Source organism: Loxodonta africana, chromosome 3 (assembly GCF_030014295.1).
Source record: "Loxodonta africana isolate mLoxAfr1 chromosome 3, mLoxAfr1.hap2, whole genome shotgun sequence".
NCBI classification, from domain to species: domain Eukaryota; kingdom Metazoa; phylum Chordata; class Mammalia; order Proboscidea; family Elephantidae; genus Loxodonta; species Loxodonta africana.
In genome coordinates, this window is record NC_087344.1 from 134,099,840 (window position 1) to 134,115,935 (window position 16,096).

General features: G+C 38.7%; 1 protein-coding gene across 1 annotated transcript in view; it reads right to left on the bottom strand.

Annotated features, from left to right (window-relative positions):
* Positions 1 to 3,628: 3,628 nt before the first annotated feature.
* The window catches only part of LOC100663892 (guanylate-binding protein 6-like), a 38,950-nt gene continuing 26,482 nt past the window's right edge, over positions 3,629 to 16,096 (bottom strand). The window contains exons 10-14 of the mRNA XM_064282197.1: positions 13,933 to 14,093; positions 12,645 to 12,925; positions 11,141 to 11,342; positions 9,794 to 9,896; positions 3,629 to 8,001 (exon numbers count right to left, since the gene is read on the bottom strand). The gene's annotated coding sequence lies outside the window, so the exon portion shown is untranslated. The remainder of the gene's footprint in view (positions 8,002 to 9,793; positions 9,897 to 11,140; positions 11,343 to 12,644; positions 12,926 to 13,932; positions 14,094 to 16,096) is intronic.

Below are 16,096 nucleotides of genomic sequence, written 5' to 3' on the forward strand. Positions count from 1 at the left end.
ATAAAGTAATATGAAACTGAAAGCACTGAGTGCAAGGCCGTGACTCAACCACTGTAAAAACAATTGCTGGAAGCTGTGCTAGTGGGAGGGTACATGGGTTTCACACGATTTCTCAACTAGAATCTTCAAATTTTCGTTTAATAACAGTTCTTAGAGGCCATTTGCTGTGGGAAGGAAAAAAAATATCCACTGGGTCATTTGAATGGAATGAAAGGTACCTCAGATACGGGGGGTCAATTTGAGAAGTCTAGGATAAGGAAGCAGCATAATATTTTTTTTAGGTCTACTTTCCTGAAATAACCTACACACTCATAATGGGCCTGGTTACTCATTAAAAGATGAAGTAAATGAAGGAGAGACCATGTCCTATACACTATGAATACCCAGCCCCTGCCCCAGGAGCTGGCACTTGTACAGAATACACAATGGGTAGGGTAGCTTCCATGTATTATGCACATGTTCCTGGCTCGCTGCTGATCTCTTTACATGTATTACTTAACTTAAATATTATGACAAATATCTTCCCATGCTTTTACAAAAACAGAAGCACAAAAAATTTAATCACTTGTCTAAAATCACAGTGCTGTAATTAATCTGAATCCAAGCAGTCTTTTTCCTAAACTCTTGTTGAACCACTTCACCCTGCTGCCTCTTTATGCTTGCTGAGTAAATGTGACTGGCTTTTTTCACCCCTGAAAATCTGAGTGTTTCACAACTGAGATGTCCACAATATGAAATTCTAAATACCGGATTAAAAAAAAAAAATCTTCCATGAAACTGATCTTTAGGAGTATACCTGTTAACACTTCACTATTCAGAAAAGTTTTACTTTACCATTGTCTCAGAGTTGACTCCCTCTCTACAAGAAAACCTCCCTTGCGATTGAAAAATTAAAAACAACCACATGCACCTATCCACCCACACTCACAAACATGATTCTTAATATGTAGCAACATTCAGTATTGGCAATTGATTTGTCATGTTGTTGTTAGGTGCCCTGGGGTTGGCTCTGTGTACAGTGGGATGAAACACTGCTTGGCCCTGCATCCACTCACAATCGTAGTTAGATGAATAAAAACAGCTTAAATACTTTTTAATGAAAATTTTAAACCAGTCCATCTGACCACAATGGCCTGAAATTGGTTAATTTTGGGTTTCCTCAAATGATAAGACAGTGTGTTAAACTAGGAAGGTTAAATTAAGTTCATTCGTAGCTCTGTATTCTGTAAAGTGGACTAGAACACTCTGTACTGTCTTTCCCTTTTCCCTCCCTGTCTTTGACATTTTATAAATGATCAGTCACTGGCCATCCTCTACTTCTTCTGAGGGCAAGAATTTGTAGTGTTAATTCAAGAAAACTTGAAACTCTTTTCACTGCAAACATGTCAGATTGAACGTGAAAGCAGGGTCCGGCTCTTAGTTTCAGGGAAATGAACTAGATGCTAAGAAAACAGCTTCTTGTCTAACAAGTTGTAAGCAGTTTTATGTGTTTTAATTTTATGTCAGCCTGCTTGAATAATTCTCTGTGGAGTTTTTCTTTTCAACTTTGCATAAGAGGAAGCTAAATATTTCTACTTTCCATTTTTATTGGAGTTGTTGTCTTTCAAATCCTAATATCCTTCTAATAGATAGTCATGGATCAAATTATTTCACTGTTTAGCGTTGTTACATTAAAAAAATCTGTACACGTGTATAGGCTTAGGAAAAGGCTTGGAAGAATTTGTACTAAACTATTAAGTCCATTTAATTCACAACAATAAGTGAGGACTGTTTTCAGGAACACTTTTGCAATCATTCATTCTTTCCAGATTTTATTAAGGACCAGCCACATGCTACAGCTATTGTGAGAGTCATATATCAACATTCAAAAGCTGGATGTGGCAGTTTAAGGAAGAAGTAAGAGAAAGAAAAAGAATGCTCAGAGGAGCCTTCTGACTTTTTCCAATATAAAATATTCCAGTCAAGGCAAATACAGTCTAGTTCCAAATTTCATAATTCTCCTTCAAGCTCAGACTTGCCCATGTGATTGGAAGGTGGGAGTGGCAGTGGGGTCTGCCCTTTCACTTCTCCCTTCCTTCCCTTAATTTTTAGGGTTTCTTTTTTCTCTTACAAAAATATTGGAGGTCAAGGTTGTTTAAAGGAAGAAATTCAAAATCTTCTTTCCTAGTGTATCTCTCGATTTTTCTTACCAAGTTTGCTCCTGTACTTACTATTATGCACAGAAGCAAACTTAGTATGAAGTATTATGCACTTATTATTTTCTGTATAAACTGTGAGGGTGTGACTTTCTATATCTTTTGCAACACCAGGGGCTATTGTTTCATGTGTAAGTTAAAATGCTGAGGGGTTATTCTTCCACATCTTGGTAAAAATGGTGGCGAAATGATAGCTTGTCCTTTCAATAAACAACTTCTTTTTTTATAAATTTTTGAACATATTTTAATCTTTTAGTATTCATATGTAATTTCTATGATTTATATTAAAATACTCTGCCCGTTTGTCCTTGAGAAGATTTAAAAAATCCTTTTGCATAACTATTTATGCATACCCAGACACAGAGCAAAGATCACAAGCAGAGTGCTGGAGAAAAACTGATGCTCAGAAAGTTTGTTGTGTCTATCTCTGATGCCTGAAAACGAGACACCTTTATTGTTAACGTTAATGAGCCTCATTTACATATTTCATATAAATACACATATAATTCCTATATGTACTATATATGTTTATGTACTTAGTAACTATAATTCATAATGGTAACTATAAACAAAGTTTCTCTTGCTGCTGTAGCATCATGAAAAAATAGCTGCACACATTTCTGAACTATTTGGAGCATGTATTACTCGAAAAATAGGTGCATAGCCTTTAAATATAGGCTACATGACATGTACTCTGATAGCTCTGAGGGACATCTCTACAAGGTCATTAGTCAGTGTTAAGGTCTATAAAATTGCATAATTAGGACAGGCACATAATCTGGAAGGATATTTCATACAAATTATTATGCATTGGGTTAAGAAAACAAAGAAGGGATTCAGAAATGGTCCTGAGTTTTAAAGTCTCATGAACATGCTCTGAATTGTGAATGTATTTACGTGGAGGTGATTTTCACGTAAAATACTCTATTCTGTATGCTTTAGGGGCACAGCTGCAGGGATTCATTTATTCCTCTGGGGTTAATAATTCTCTTATACAATGGAGGCAAGATCACATAGTTAGAAAGGTGTCATGGATTGAATTGTGTCCCCCAAAAATATGTGTATCAATTTGACTAGGCCACGATTCCCAGTATTGAGTGATTGTTTACCACTTTGTCATCTGATGTGATTTTCCTATGTGTTATAAATCTTATCTTTATGATGTTGATAAAATGTGATTAGCAGCAGTTACGTTAATGAGGCAGGACTCAATCTACATGATTGGATTGTGTCTTGAGCCAATCTCTTTTGAGATATAAAAGAAAGAAGCAAGCAGAAAGACAGGGGGATCTTGTACCACCAAGGAAGCAGCAGGGCGCTTCCTTTGGACCCAGGGTTTCTGCTCAGAGAAGTTCCTAGTCCAGGGGAGGATTGATGACAAAGACCTTCCTTCAAAGCCAATAGAGAGAGAAAGCCTTCCCCTGGAGCTGATGCCCTGAATTTGAACTTCTAGCCTACTAGACTGTGAGAGAATAAACTTCTGTTTGTTGAAGGCATCCACTTGTGGTATTTCTGTTACAGCAGCACTAGATAACTAAGACAAAACGCAAAAGACAATATGTGTGAGTGTAGAGAGAGAGAGAGAATATGTCTCGTGTTCACGAAACACTGCTAGGTGCTGAGGGGTATATGAAAACTACTTTTGCATAGTGACTGCCCTGAAAAGGATTTACTCTACTGGGTGAGATAGACTGTCACCCATAAATAAAAGCAAAGGAATGAGACAACAGGGAGGTGGGAGCACTATCATAGTAGCCAGATTCAAGACCAACCATTGGAAAATTGGAAACTTTTACCAGTGGGAATTTATTTTGATATCAGTTGTGTAAAACTTATTTTTTTTAATAGCTAGGCAGTTGTTCCTATATATATATATATATATATTTAAATTTGTTTCTCCAACATACATTCTTTTCTGTTTCCATTTATTCTTATTATATAAACTCAATACCTCACTTCAAAATGACTATAATTTATAGTTCGCTTTAATATCTGGCAGCAGAATTCTTTCTCAATGCATTGTTTTGGCTCTTCTTACCAAACAATTCATCTGAGAGATAGTACCATGAGGTGAAGACCCTCCAGAATTTTTTTAGGGGTATATTTTAATATAGCAGGCAAGTATAAATTGATTTATATATAATTTATTTATAGATATTTAATAATTATATTGATTAAAATAACTTACAGATAATTTATAGTTATAGATTTTTATAGGCATTTGTAGATAATTTGAAAGCATAACCACTTGGTTTTCAACCCTGAGAAAATATGTAATTGTCAAAAATCTAAATTCTTCCCCTCTTACGTGAAAATTGTTTTTCTATTTATCCTGACCATTCAGTGAGAGATTTCTGCTGGATTTGTGTTTTACCAACAAGAACAACAACAAACAAACAAACCCAGTGCCGTGCAGTCAATTCTGACTCATAGCAACCCTATAGGACAGAGTAGAACCGCCCCGTTGAAATTCCAAGGAGCACCTGGCGGATTCGAACTGCTGACCCCTTGGTTAGCAGCTATAGCACTTAACCACTACACCACCAGGGTTCCCTTGTGTTTTACAGACAGGGAAAAGAATATAATAGGGAAGAATAGCATCTCCTAATCCATCATCCCGTTACGTGCATTATGGATATACTGACCTGCAGATTTGTGGCCTCTTTTGGAGCTAGGAGGACTAGGGGAAGAACACATGATGCTGAGAAATTGTCCTGAAGAGAGCACTGAAAAGTCACGGTAAGGCCAAATCTCCTGATTTTGTGTTAGAGCAAAAGGAAGATCGTGGACTACATTTTAAAGTACGATTTAAATGTATAGAGTTTTTGATCCCGATATGTGGGCTAATACCCAGAACTATATTAAATCGTAATGATCACAATGTCTCTCAAGGGCATGACGCTAGGATTCACCATTAGGTATGATTTAAGCTCTTGGACAAGTGTCTTTTCTTCATCAAGCCATATCTACCTTCCTCACACATTTGAAAATATGTTTTGCTGCTCTCTAGAAAATTTTTTAAAATCATAAAAAGAATGCAAGTACAAGCCAGAAGACAACAATGTAGGTGACAAAATTAGAAGACTTCACTTAAAATGGACTAAGTTTAGGACGTTTAGAGTCTAACCTCCATGAAACCTAGAGTTTGGGCGTTGATGGTAATGGTTATTTATTTTTTATTCTTTCTTTTCTGAATACCTCACTTGTATTTTCTTAGTCTGGTTTCCCTCGTTTTCCCAAAATGGCTGCTGTAGTTCTGGGGACCACATGTTGACTCAATATGCTGAGAAAGAAAAGGTACTTTCTTTTTTTCCTCATGTGTTCTTTATTCTGTGTGAAGAAAACATTTCCCAGAAGCCCTGTCACAGCCGTGGGACCACAGTGCAGAGGCATGAAATAACTACAGGCTACATAAACTGATTAAATTTTTAATTTTATATGTATCTATCAACTTCCCACTTTACAAAGTGAGGAAATTAGTACCTCTGCACAGCTCCCACACCCTTTAATGATGAAAAAATGCAACTTCACAATCAAAGAATATCGTACTATGAGAAAGATGGGTTTATTCCAGGAAGGAAAGGTCAAAGTCTTAAATGACCACTTTGTGTGAGACCTGATCAAATTCTGAAAGAAGGAGAGGACATACCTCCCCCTTATTCCTTGGGTTGATGGGTTTGAGGTGCTTGTACACTTACATCTAAATGCATTTGTGATCTACCCTGACTTCATTTGCTTTTTCACCACTGGTTTTGTTTGTTTGTTTTTTAATTTTTGTTAGGGTTAGAGTTAAGATTTAGGTTGATTTTCATGATTAGGTTTAGGGTTAGGCCTAGGGCTAGCATCAGGTTTAGGTTAGAATTAGTGTTAGGTTTAATGTTAATGGTAGGCTTAGGGTTCCACAGCACTGTTTTGAAGTTTGAGTAGAACTATTCACTGTCAGGACTGTGCCATCCTATGTACCTGCAGTCAAGGTTCTCCATATATCCTATAAAGACTGATCACTCTTTAGCAGTGGCTTACATGACAGTACATTATACTACCTACAGTCTAAATACCATTTGCTAAATATTTCATATTCTTTCACTAATGAAAATGCCAAATTAATCATACACTAAACTTCTATATGACCTTGCAGTGATTTATAAACTTTCAAGTATATTTTATTGCTGTTTAAATATTCAAGTGCCAATGCCACTGTGCTAATTGTTGGGATGTTTTAGTGTATAGTTAGAGCTAATCTTTCCTCATTAATCATATATTTTTTTCTAATTTCATTGGCAATTTTTGTTTGTTGTTTTCTGTATAATTTTTAAAATAAACCTGTCTACTTCTAAAAAAAATGTGCGACATATTTATTTGAATCACATTAAATGTATATATTGGTTATAGCATATTGACATTTTTATTTCACCCATTTTTATAGATTTTTAGTCTTTCTACTAGTATTTTAAATATTTCTTCGTATGGGTTTTCTATACTTTTTTTTTTAAGTGTTGGAATAACTGGCTTTTATTAAGGAATTCCAAATCTTGCCAGAAAATTAATAAATTTTAACGTAATTTTCTTTTTTTATTGTGCTTTAGATGAAAGTTTATAGCTCAAGTTAATTTCTCATACAAAAATTTATACACATATTATTATGTGATATTAGTTGCAGTCCCCACAATGTGACAGCACACTCCTCCCTTCCACCCTGGGTTTCTTGTGTCCATTCAACCAGTTCCTGTCCCTTCCTACCTTCTCATTCTGCCTCCAGATGGGAGCCGCCCATTTGGTCTCGTGTATCTGATTATACTAAGAAGCACACTCCTCACGAATATTATTTTTTGTTTTATAGTCCAGTCTAATGTTTGTTTGAAGAGTGGACTTAAGGGATGGTTTTAGTTCTGGGTTAACAGAGCATCCCAGGGGCCATAGTTTTGGGGGTTCCTCCAGTCTCTGTCAGACCGTTAAGTCTGGTCTTTTTATGTGAATTTGAGTTCAGTTCTGCACTTTTCTCCCATGCTGTCTTGTCAGGACAGTCATCGGTGGTAGCCAGGCACCATCTACTTCTTCCATTCTCAAGCTGGTGGAGTCTGTGGTTTACGTGCACTTTTTGTCTCTTGGGCTAATATTTTCCTTGTGTCTTCTGTGTACTCCATTCTCCTTTGCTCCAAGTGGGATGGGACAAACTGATACATCTTAGACGGCTGCTTGCAAGTTTTTAAGACCCCAGATGCCACACACCAAAGTGGGATGCAGAACATTTTCTTAATAAACTTTGTTATGCCAATTGATTTAGCTGTCCTCCGAATTTTATACACTTCTTAATTATTTTATTCTGCAATATTTTGTATGTTTTGATGCTATTGTAAATTTGATTTTTTCTTCCATTACATCTTTTATCTATTGTTTCCTGTTTCTTTAATTTCATCAAAATTTAGTTTGTCTTTGGCTATGGCAGCTCCTGCTGTTGTTTAGTAATCACTTTTTATTTTTAAAGTTTTAAAAATGACATTAATATGACACATACACTGCACAATGAGCTACAACATAACAAAAGAAGGGTCATTATCTAATTTCCTCAGCAGGAATTCTAAGCTCACTTATTAAGTGAGCTGAGATATTTCATTATTCTAGCTAACAGGTCAGAGTCAGTTGGTAGTACTGTCAATAATATTCTGCAAGCCTCCTCAATGACCTGTGAAAACCATGAGCCTTTGCTGTTCTTAGTTTTTTCAATTTCTTTTAGTAGTTGACGTATGTCTTTCTTTAATTTCTCAGATTTCTTTCTAAATCCTTCCATTAACAGTTCTTCTTGGACCTATAAAGGGGAAAGAGTAATTTTTGAAAAACCCAATTATGAAGATTCCGGATTTTCTCTTTACAACTTCATCCCCAACCCAGTGCCATCGAGTCGATTCCGACTCATAGTGACCCTATAGGACAGAGTAGAAATGCCCCGTAGTTTCCAGTGAGCGCCTGGCAGATTCGAACTGCCAACCCTTTGGTTAGCAGCTGTAGCACTTAACCACTATGCCACCAGGGTAATGTTTTCTCTATGACATTAGAGTGCTGTTTGATGGAGCTCTGCAATGTCTACATAGTTTGGATCTGGATGGTGAGAGCATTCATAATCTATGCCAAAAACCAAACCTATTGCCATTGAGTTGATTCTGACTCATAGCGACCCTATACGGCAGAGTAGAACTGCTCATAGACTTTCCAAGGCTGCAAATCTTTATGGAAACAGACTGCCATGTACTTCTCCCATGGAGCGGCAGGTGGGTTCGAACTGCCAAACTTTTGGTTAGCAGCCAAGTGCTTAACCACAGTGCCACCAGGGCTCCTTTCCCAAAATTCCCTGAGCACCATCTCACTGTGAGTGATGAGGCTCAAGGCCAGGTCAGGCCTGAGAAGGGTCCCCGGAATGTGTTCCAGCCCAAATGTTGCACTTTAGAAGGGAATGTAGGTTTGGTGTAAAATAATTTTTGGTTCCACTTGAGAGAGCATGGCCACATACATATTTGTTAGAACAATTGAAACTGCTGGCCCTATTAGATAATATATTTTCAAGCTCCGTGTTGGGCTTTTCCCTTCTTTTTTTTTGTTTTTTTATGTTGGGCCAAGGAAGGAATTCTCCTTACTTTATAGGGTGACTCAGGCATATATAGAAACAAATGCAGCAAGTTTTAGAGCTTCAGCTACTCTATATCATACCAGGTCATTTCTAATACTTTTAAGACCATATAGATCTACTTGAGGTCTCTTTGAAGTTTTATCCAGGATTCTAAGGACTGTGAGACTGTAGACCAAAAGCCCTATTAAATTGGATCATAATGAGACCATCCTAAAATCACCACAGATAGCAGCCCAATACCCCAGGGAATGTTATTCATCTTCTCAAAGCCTAAAACTATAGAACATACTGCACTGTTGTGGATTCAGCATGATCCAGACGAATTTGAGGTTTTAGTGAATCATATCCATTATGTGCTTCTTTCTGAGATCATGACTTTGCTTCAAATTTTGGTCCTTCTCTTTCTAAGGTACCAGGTCATTACATTTCAGGCACTGCCCAAATCCAAGCTGAACTTATCTTCAGCTTATGCTCCAACATTCTCTCCCGCTCTCTCAGAAAGTTTTTTCTTTCTTCCTTTATCTTCCTTTTCAATTGGGCTATGTGTTCCTGGAAAGTTCTCTGTTGAGCGTTCATCTTTTGCTGACACTCCTGGTTTTTATGTTTTAGCAGCTCCTGTTCCTTCTCAGCTGCCTCCTCCTTGGCCTGCTCCACTGCCCCATGAAGGTTGTAAAGAGGGAATAAAAAACAGTCATGCCAGTGCTGTGCTGTCCTGAGATTAGAGACGCTGAATTGAAGGGAAGGTTTGAAATCTCTGAATTTGCCTAGTGTCATCACTGTTAAGGACACTTTTCAGAATGTAATGGGAAAGGCCCTCCTGCCTGCCTGGGTGAATGCACAACCTCAGCTTCCTTCATTATTTTCAGATCGTGCAGTATACATTCCTCAGGAGAGGAAGCTCATTGTTTCAGAAGATCTTCCTGAGGGCACTGTAGGAACCTCTCTGATGCATGTGAGCTGAGTCCTGCCCCTATACCTGCTATGGCCTTCTTTGCATCCATGAGGCCTTTGTCTGACTGCGAGATGGATTCTTCTGTTGCTACATGCGCCTGCAAGAACCTCTGGAGGACCTTGTTCACCTGAGGAAACAACCAGGAGCAAAAACGTGTGAGGCAACAAAGATCTAGTTTCTTGCTGGGAATTTGTCATTCAAAAAAATCTAAAATCTGACCCCATAAAATTTGCAACCTCCTTAGAATCACCTAGTATTTCCCTTTTGTCTGTAGCCATACTATAATTTCCAAGCCCATTTTTGGGACATGAACACCCTCAACACAGCCTCATTCCTAGCTCTCCAGCCTCCTCTCCCAGATACCACTACTCGTCCCTGGAAACAGCCAATCAGTTCTACAAACACATGACACTTATTGTTTTTATATATTTTCGCAATCTTTTTCTTCTGCCTGTATATTATCTTGGAAACCCTGGTGGCGTAGTGGTTAAGAGTTACAGCAGCAAACCAAAAAGGTCAGCAGTTCAAATCCACCAAGCGCTCCTTGGAAACCCTATGGGGCCATTCTGCTCTGTCCTATAGGGTCACTATGAATCAGAATCGACTTGATGGCAATGGGTTTGGTTTTGGCTGGTATACTATCTTATCCATTATCAACAAGGATAACATCTATCAATGTTTCTACTGGTATCTCCTATCTCCTCTTGTAGGATGCTTTCCTAGGATGCCTTCCCAAATTATAACAGCTGCAGAGTACTCTGAGCTTCCCTACCAGCTCTACCACCTGCTGACTTTGTGACTCCAACAGCTTATTAACTTCTCTGTGCATCACATTTCTTAACTGTATAATATGGATAAAAGTAGTACCTAATTCATAATGTTATTGTTAGAATTAAATTAATAATTCAACAAAAGCACCTAAGGTCATGCCAATAAAGAAAGTGAGTACTCAATATGTGTTAGCCATGATCATCATCATCGTCATCGTCATCCTCATCATCATATTCTGTGCATGCTAGTATGATAACTCTTATCATGCCATATTCAGTTGACTATATATTTGTTTTATTTCAGATCTTAACAAACAAAATTGAATCTTTAATCTTTATATCACCTGTACTAGGAACGAAAACTATCACACTGCTTGATAAATGAAAGAAATATTCTCTTTCTTCTGGATTCCTAATTCTAAATCCTTTCTTTGGGAAAAAAATAGTCCTGGTCTTCTCTAGAGTATATAACTAATTGTGGATATAAAAACTAAAAACGTTAAGAAATAGTCATGCTCTCCTTTCTGCCCACAATGGGTTTTATGGTCTTAGACCCTCTGTCTTACTCTGCTGGCCTTCCCCCTTTTCCTTTATTCCTCACCTTAACTCCTTTCCTGGGCACTCGCTCATAGCCTCTTCAACCTTTTTCCTTGCCTCTAAGTAGAGACTGTGTCCTCCAGGAATAGAGAAAGTTCCTCTTGAAATACTTTCCACCAGGGGCTCTGAAAGCCGCTCAAGCTTAGCCTGGCAGTATTTGTTAGATGCCGCTTCATTCTGCAGCACAAAATCCTCCATCTTTTTCCCTATAATACAATGGGAAGAAGCTGTTAGAAGGACTGATCTAACTGTGGTCCTCTTGGAAGAAGCAGCCCGACAGCCTCAGAGTAGAATGGGACATAGAAAGGACCATGAGCAGGAAAGTTGTGTTAGTCCCAGCTCTGACCAATTCTCTGTGTGTTTTTTGGGACATTTGAAATTCCCTTATGGTCAGGTTCATCATATGTAAAATGATAGTTCTGCACAACATGAACTCCATGATTCCTTCAGCTGTAGTATGATTAACAGTGACCCTACCATCAACAATGAGCAATAGCAGACTGTGACGGAAGTAGAGTTTCTTCCACGAACCTGGGTTGCTATGGATGAAAATGTATACATGAAAAAGCAACCCATTTATTCATGACTTTAAGTGTACTCTGAACAGGGTTTGGAATGCTTCATGAATTCTTTTAACGAGGATTTTGGTGCGTGAAGCTTTAGAACAGATTTTTTTTTTTTTTTTACTTGAACTTGTAATATACAATCCAGCTGATTTTCCTCAGTATGATCCTAGAGATTTGTGTCACTTTAGGGCAGTCACAGACAAACTGAAAAATGGCATTTCAGTTCCTGTGGTAAGCAGAAATAAGATTTCCCTCAAATTTCTCTGCCACGGTGCCCACACTCTGCATTGCCTCCGGGCTGTTAATATCAGTATTGCCCTTTTTGTTTGGTTATGTTGTACGGCACAGTGACTCTATGAAGTGGAGATTAAAAGGGTGGGCCTTTCCTAATTACATGAGAACTTTAAAAAAACAGATGATTTTCTCTAGCTAGTTGCTGAAAAGGAAGCAGAGATACTAAAAATAAGAAAAAGATTCTATGTACCACTGCTATCTTGACTGTGGAGGAGGGTACATGGAAAGGCCCCGAAGTGGCATCTAGAATACAAGAGTGCCCCTCCCTGGTGACAGCCATTAAGAGAATAGGGACATCAGTCCTACGACTCCATGGACCTGGATTCTGCCAACAACCCGAATGAGCTTAGAGGCTTCCCATAGTCTCCAGATGAGAACTAAGCCCTGTTGCCACCTTGATTTAAGTTTATGGATTCCCTGAGCAGAGGGCTCAGATACCCTGTACAGAAATTCTAACCTAAAGAACTGTGAGTCAATAAAAGTGTATTGTTTTAAGCTGCTAAGTACATGATATTTTGTTTTACAGCAATACAAAATTAATCAAGTGCCCACCTTTTAGAAAAAGAGTGAATTGCAGGCCTGCAGAGCCTTGTCACTCACAAGAATCCATGCTCCTCCTACCATAGGATAAATATTAAGACACAGTACCATGAGATTCTTCTGGAATTCCCTCTTGTCATCCTTGAACGAGTGCTCCACGAAGACTGCAATAGCTCCCCTCTCACAGGCTGCGTGCATGTCCAGCAGCTCCTGCAGTGTGTCTGTGGGAAGCCTCACACACTGGGCCATCTGGTTGCTATAGTGGTTGGCTGCCTTCTGCACAGCCTTCGAATTCTCACACTGGGTCAGAGTTGTCACTGCATTCTCCAAACAAGGCACTGATCCGCTGTTGATGGCATCCACGTAGGTTTCCACCAGAGTCCCCAGCCCTGAGTGAACCAGGAAATTTTTGTATAAAATCGAATTCTCATCCAGTGATTTACAAGCTTTAGGAATTTGCATTCTAAAAATCACAAAAGCACTGATGACAATGAACTTTCATTTATTTTTTTCTTTTGTGAATCCATTTCCATCTAAAAACATCATTGTTTTCCTGTCCACTCTTTCATTTTTCTTTCCTCATTCATCACATTACTGATCACAGTCAATATGCTCATGGGTACCCTGAAAATACATTCTCCCATAAAATGAACAAGAACAGGGTAGATTAGATATGTGAAGTCTCCTACATAAATAAGACCAGATGCGTAATTTGCATGGCCCAGTACGAAATGAAAATGTGGGACTCCTTATGAAAAAGAAAATAAATACATCAAGAATTTGATGGTAGTGACACAAAGCATTGCACCAAGCATAGGTTCCTTCCGGCATTGGAGGCCTTCTGATAGTGAGGTACTATGTGAATTCACAAGGTCACAGGGCCATGGAGACAGCCCAGTACATAAGATTTTATTTAATTTTGTTTTTTGAAGTCTCAAGGGCTTCTAGGGACTCGTGGTCTGCTATGTATTTTCTGACCTGTGTAAATTCACAACATATCTTCTCTACCTTCACAGAGAAGCACTTATCCCATAGGACTTCTCACAATGCAGACATTTTCTCTTTAATTGCATTTTGTCTTTTTGCAATTAGTGGATTTGGATTTTCAGATTTATTAGACTTCATGAAACTCTCAGATATGCAGAAACATGCATTTAATTAAGAAACATGCATTTCTATGTGTGGCAGGAACATCTGATTCTCCACTTTCACATAGAGATGCAAATGATACACTGACAAACCCACAGAAAAATCATAGCTTCACACAAACCCATCAACAGAGAGACATGCTTTGGGACAAAGGTGACTCATGGTTCCCAGTGATGACAATTCCCTCTGTCAGAGTCTTGGTCTTTGCATGGCTGAAGATATAGGAACAGAACTCTTTTAATTTCACCTGGAAATTGATATCCAGCTGATCTCCTGGTACTTCCTCAAGCTGGTGTAAGAGACTGTTGTCACTCGTAGGCCAGTCAAAGACAAAGCACTTCCATTTTGGGAAGAAATGCCTGATACACTCTCTAGACAGGTTGGAATTTTGGATTTTGGGATTCTAGCCTGCAGAAGTGGAAAAAGAGCAATCATTGAACGGACAGCCTTCAGACAAAGGGGCTGTCCACTATATTTCCTATGATCTCTGCATCATTGCAGCTTCTGTGCCTATAAATCTTTTTAATCTAATTCTGTAGTACCTCACCGCAAATCAACTTTGTCCTGGTCTATCAAATGCAACAAAAATTCATTTCTGTACAGAGCAAAGAGACAAGGAAGTGCTTCTGGAGACGAAGAGGGGGACCCATCCCAAGTGAGGAAACTCATGTGTAGTTTTTCTTAGCACATGTGTGGAGTTTGGTGGATTAAGTATTTAATAAAGGTTTATTGAATGTTTGACTAATGAAATAAAATTTGGACCCTAAAATAAAGTAATACAAGAAACTAGATTAAGGTATTACTTGTGAAAATATCAGGATTAGGAGAGATAAAACCCAGATCAGTAAGAAAAACTTTTAAAAATCAGAGCTCAAAAAATACAAACACTATAAATATATTTAGAGATACTTCCAAAAAGCTTAAGGTTAAACTAATGTGATTTGGAGACCTCACCCTTGCCCTATATCATGTAGTATCAGACATGAAAAGGCCTGCACTAACAAGCAAAAGCAAGCCACATGATGGATACCTTCCACTGTTTTGTTAACTGCATGGTCAGGATCAGTATGAATCCAATTCCCACCTGGAAAAGAGTCCAGTCTTCACCTTCACACTTCATTCTCATTGCCGTCAGATCTAGGGGCAGATTCTCACTCTCATGTAAGAGTTAGGTCAGAGACTCACTAATTAAAGGGATCCTGTCCCTTTTAGACTGCCAAATAGGCAGATGCCAGCCACAAGCTTGGGGAGGCCACCGGCCACCAACTTCTGCCCTCCCAACCACAGATGTGTGCCTGGTTTCTCAATACCCCTTCAGGATGCTAGTCATAAGGTTGGAGCTCCACCTGACACCCCACTCTTCTGCTGGCTCCCACTAATTAGGGCTAGCTTCCCACCATCCCTTCAGGATGCCAGCTAAAAGTTCAGGAGTCCACATAACACCCATACTCTGATCTGCTTACTCCCCTTTGCCCATGTTGGTTTGATAATTTCTTGGAATGACTCACAGAATTCATGGAGCAGTATTTGTATTTACGACTACCTATTTATTTATTTATTTATTACAACCAGATAGGGCACAAATAAAGAGATGCATAGGGATGGGCCTGGGATGGATCCTGGTGCAGAACTTGCATGTACCCAGGGCACCCTCTACCCTCCTTAGAGCAGAAAGTTCACTCTCTCCAACCTGGAAGCTCCCTTTTAGTTTCAGGGCTCAGGGCTCTTATAGGCCTTGTCAAGTAGCCATGCTGGATTAGATGCTCTAGCCAAGTAGAGCATGCCTCAGCACATGGCCATCACGCCTTGTGAGCTCTTGGTTCCAGGTAAGCCTTCTTGGGCTTATCAGCCCCCAATCATTGGCCTCAGATGTGGTCAAGCTCTCAGGAACCAGCACCAAAGGCCAAATATTTTGCTGTAAGGAGGTTCTACACTTTGCAGTACTTTTCAGAGTGATTCTGTGGCAAATATCGGCTATTAAATGTTTTTTGCTAAAATGAATAAATGGTATTCCTTCCAGCTGTCAACAGTTATCCACCCTCTTAAATATAATCCATGTAGTAAATTTATCATATTAAAATGGTAACATAACGTGTTAGGCTGTAAGAATAAAGAGGGTGAAGTTGTGAGAATGGTAATATGAAGGATTTGAAACTCTTACTGGCAGGATATGTGTTTTTTTCCTGGAACATTTAGGATGTAAATATCCTTTCTCTGAAAGAGGTAGCCCTCCTGGCATTGGTAAAGTATCCATCATGATACATGTACTTTAAAAATTAGATCTTTTAATTTCATTGTGATTTGGTGCTTAGAAACTTCCAATCTGATGAGCTGTTTTCAGTGATATAGAACAAATGGAGCACTTAATAAGGAGCCCAAGTACATAAGCCTTACAAAGTTATGGCACTGAT